Raw genomic sequence first — 4910 nt, 5'->3', positions numbered from 1 at the left:
CCCCCAGAACACACACACACACACACACACACATACACACACACACACACACACACACACACACACATACCTCACACACACCTCACACACACCTCACACACACACCTCACACACACCTCACACACACACACACACACACACACACAGACTGGGGACAATTTACATTTACACCAAGGCCAACTAACCAACACACCCGCGCGTCTTTGGCGCATGGGAGGAAACCGAAGGTCTCGGGGGAGAACGTGCAAACTCCGCACAGACAGCACCCGCTGTCGGGATCGAACCCGGGACTCTGTAAGAGGCAGCGACTCTGCCGGGACCGCCCGAGAAAGCTGCGGGAAGTGATACGACTGCGACCCCTTAATGGACACTTGGACCGAGAGACGGAGAGGAAGGATTTGGAGGGCCCATGGGACGAGCCCAGTACGCCCGTGGGTGGGCCGAAGGGCCTGCTCCGCGTCCGGCTGGAGGGGAGAGGACAGGGGGTGGCGCGTAGGTTCACCAGGTTAATTCCCGGGATGGCGGGACTGCCGGTTCTCTGGATGTTTTCAAGAGAGAGCTAGATAGGGATCTTAAAGATAGCGGAGTCAGGGGATATGGGGAGTAGTCCGGTCTCGATCCGAAACGTCGCCTATTTCCTTCGCTCCATAGATGATGCCTCAACCGCTGAGTTTCTCCAGCATTTTTGTCTACCTTCGATTTCTCCATCATCTGCAGTTCTTTATTAAATATATCTTCAATGTTTTTATAGTACCTGTCTGAACTATGCCCTCCTGCCCTCCTGCAACTCGTTCCAGATACCCACCACACTTTGTGTGGAAATGTTGCCCCTCAGGTTCCGATTAAGTCCCCCCCACCTCAAATTATATGTGATTATATGTTGAGAACGTTGGCAGCTACCGGGGCAGCGGGTAGAGCTGCTGCCTCACAGCATCAGAGACCCGGGTTCCATCCTGACATAGAAACATAGGCAATAGGTGCAGGAGTAGGCCATTCGGCCCTTCGAGCCTGCACCGCCATTCGATATGATCATGGCTGATCATCCAACTCAGTATCCCATCCCTGCCTTCTCTCCATACCCCCTGATCCCTTTAGCCACAAGGGCCACATCTAACTCCCTCTTAAATATAGCCAATGAACTGTGGCATCAACTACCTTCTGTGGCAGAGAATTCCACAGATTCACCACTCTCTGTGTGAAGAATGGTTTTCCCATCTCGGTCAATGAATTCCCTCTTATCCTTAAACTGTGACCCCTTGTTCTGGACTTCCCCAACATCGGGAACAATCTTCCTGCATCTAGTCTGTCCAACCCCTTAAGAGATGGACCACAGGTGCTGTCTGCAGGGGAGTTTGCTCGTTCTCCCTGTGACCAGCGTGGGTTTTCTCCGGGTGCACCGGTTTCCTCCCACACTCCAAAGACGTGCGGGTTTGTAGGCTAGCTGGTTTGGTGTCGATGGATGCAGGACAGTGCTAGTGTGTACGGGATGATCGCTGGTCGGCGCGGGGTCGGTGGGGCTCAGGGCCTGACTCTGCACTGTATCTCCAAACTAAACTAAAACCAAAACACTATAGTGCTGGCGTGCCGCCCTGCCAGGCAGACCCCACCCTGTCAAGTCATAAGGTGGTAGGTGATAGCAGCAGCATTAGGCCTATCAAGTCTACTCCGCCATTCAAACATGACTGATCTATCTCTCCCTCAGCCCCACTCCCCATAATCTTATATACAACCTGCACTGATCAGGAATCTATCCATCTCTGCCTTAGAAATATCCACTGACTTGTGGCCTCCACAGCCTTCTGTGGCAAAGAATCCCACAGATTCACCACCCTCTGACTAAAGAAATTCCTCCTCATCTCCTTCCTGAAGGAACGTCCTTTAATTCTCATAACTATTAGGTATTCTGTTAAAATAAACGGTTTAATACGTTTGTTAGTATTTATATGATCATCATAGATTTAATGATATAATTTGTTAGTGTATTATGTCATTGCCATAAGCTGGAAGCGTGTACAGCTGCAACTCCTGACAGACCGCATTGAACGATTGGAGCTGCGGCTGGATTCATACTGGAGCATCCACGATGCTGAGAAAGTCGTGGATAGCACGTACAGCGAGTTGGTCACACCGCAGGTAAAAGGAAAGACAGAAAGGGAACGGGTGGCCAATAGCCAGCAAAGCAGTAGGCAGGTAGTGCAGGAGTCCCCTGCGGTCAACTCCCTCCTAAACAGGTATACCATTTTGGATACTGTTGAGGGAGATGGCTCATCAGGGGAAGGCAGCAGCAGCCAAGTTCATGGCACCATGGGTGACTCTGCGGCACAGGAGGGGGGGCGGGGGGGGGGGGGGGGGGAATAGTGGAAGGGCAATAGTAATAGGGGATTCAATTGTCAGGGGAATAGATAGGCGTTTCTGCGGCCACAAACGAGACTCCAGGATGGTATGTTGCCTCCCTGGTGCAAGGGTCAGGGATGTCACTGAACGGCTGCAGAACATTCTGGAGGGGGAGGGTGAACAGCCTGTTGTCATGGTACATATTGGCACCAACGATATAGGTAAAAAAAGGGATGAGGTCCTACAAGATGAATTTAGGGAGCTAGGAGATAAACTTAAAAGTAGGACCACAAAGGTAATAATCTCTGGATTACTACCAGTACCACGGGCCAGTCAGAGTAGAAATAGGAGGATATTGCAGATTAATACGTGGCTTGAAAAATGGTGCAAGGGGGAGGGATTCAAATTTTTAGGGCATTGGAACCAGTTCTGGGGGAGGTGGGACCAGTACAAACAGGACGGTCTGCACCTGGGCTGGAATGGAACCAATGTCCTTGGGGGAGTGTTTGCCAGTGCTGTCGGGGAGGATTTAAACTAATGTGGCAGGGGGATGGGTACAAGAGCAGAGAGACAGAGGGGTGTAAAATGAGGGTAGAAGCAATAAGTAGCAAGGTGAAAAGTAAAAGTGGCAGGCAGACAAATCCAGGGCAAAAATCAAAAAGGGCCACTTTTCAACATAATTGTATAAGGGGTAAGAGTGTTGTAAAAACAAGCTTGAAGGCTTTGTGTCTCAATGCAAGGAGTATTCGTAATAAGGTGGATGAGTTGAACGTGCAGATAGCCATTAATGATTATGATATAGTTGGGGTCACGGAGACATGGCTCCAGGGTGACCAAGGCTGGGAGCTGAACATCCAGGGATATTCAATATTCAGGAGGGATAGAGAGAAAGGAAAAGGAGGTGGGATAGCTTTGCTGGTTAGAGAGGAGATTAACGCAATAGAAAGGAAGGACATTCGTTTGGAGGATGTGGAGTCGATATGGGTAGAGCTGAGAAACACTAAGGGGCAGAAAACGCTAGTGGGAGTTGTGTACAGGCCACCTAACAGTAGTAGTGGAGTTGGAGATGGTATCAAACAGGAAATTAGAAATGCGTGCAACAAAGGCAAAACAGTTATAATGGGTGACTTCAATCTACATATAGATTGGGTGAATCAAATTGGCAGGGGTGCTGAGGAAGAGGATTTCTTGGAATGTATGCGGGATAGTTTTCTAAACCAACATGTAGAGGAACTAACGAGAGAGCAGGCTATTTTAGACTGGGTATTGAGTAATGAGGAAGGGTTAGTTAGCAGTCTTGTTGTGCGTGGCCCCTTGGGCAAGAGTGACCATAATATGGTTGAGTTCTTCATTAGGATGGAGAGTGACATTGTTAATTCAGAAACAATGGTTCTGAACTTAAAGAAAGGTAACTTTGAGGGTATGAGACGTGATTTGGCCAAGATTGACTGGCAATTAATTCTAAATGGGTTGACGGTGGATATGCAATGGAAGACACTTAAAGACTGCATGGATGAACTACAAAAATTGTTCATCCCAGTTTGGCAAAAGAATAAATCAGGGAAGGTAGTGCATCCGTGGATAACAAGGGAAATCAGGGATAGTAGGATGATGCGTACAAATTAGCCAGAAAAAGCAGCATACCAGAGGACTGGGAGAAATTCAGAGACCAGCAGAGGAGGACAAAGGGCTTAATTAGGAAAGGGAAAATCGATTATGAAAGAAAACTGGCAGGGAACATAAAAACTGACTGCAAAAGTTTTTATAGATATGTGAAAAGAAAGAGATTAGTTAAAACAAATGTAGGTCCCTTGCAGTCAGAAACAGGTGAGTTGATCATGGGGAACAAGGATATGGCGGACCAATTGAATAACTACTTTGGTTCCGTCTTCACTAAGGAAGACATAAATAATCTGCCGGAAATAGCAGGGGACCGGGGGTCAAAGGAGTTGGAGGAATTGAGTGAAATCCAGGTTAGCCGGGAAGTGGTGTTGGATAAATTGAATGGATTAAAGGCCGATAAATCCCCAGGGCCAGATAGGCTGCATCCCAGAGTACTTAAGGAAGTAGCTCCAGAAATAGTGGATGCATTAGTAATAATCTTTCAAAACTCTTTAGATTCTGGAGTAGTTCCTGAGGATTGGAGGGTAGCTTATGTAACCCCACTTTTTAAGAAGGGAGGGAGAGTGAAAACGGGGAATTACAGACCAGTTAGTCTAACGTCGGTAGTGGGGAAACGGCTAGAGTCAGTTATTAAAGATGGGATAGCAGCACAATTGGAAAGTGGTGAAATCATTGGACAAAGTCAGCATGGATTTACAAAAGGTAAATCATGTCTGACGAATCTTATAGAATTTTTCGAGGATGTAACTAGTAGAGTGGATAAGGGAGAAGCAGTGGATGTGTTATATCTGGACTTTCAGAAGGCTTTCGACAAGGTCCCACATAAGAGATTAGTATACAAACTTAAAGCACATTGTATTGGGGGTTCAGTATTGATGTGGATAGAGAACTGGCTGGCAAACAGGAAGCAAAGAGTAGGAGTAAACGGGTCCTTTTCACAATGGCAGGCAGTG

This window comes from Amblyraja radiata, chromosome 30 (assembly GCF_010909765.2).
Source record: "Amblyraja radiata isolate CabotCenter1 chromosome 30, sAmbRad1.1.pri, whole genome shotgun sequence".
Taxonomy (NCBI): Eukaryota; Metazoa; Chordata; class Chondrichthyes; order Rajiformes; family Rajidae; genus Amblyraja; species Amblyraja radiata.
This window is presented reverse-complemented; position numbering follows the sequence as displayed.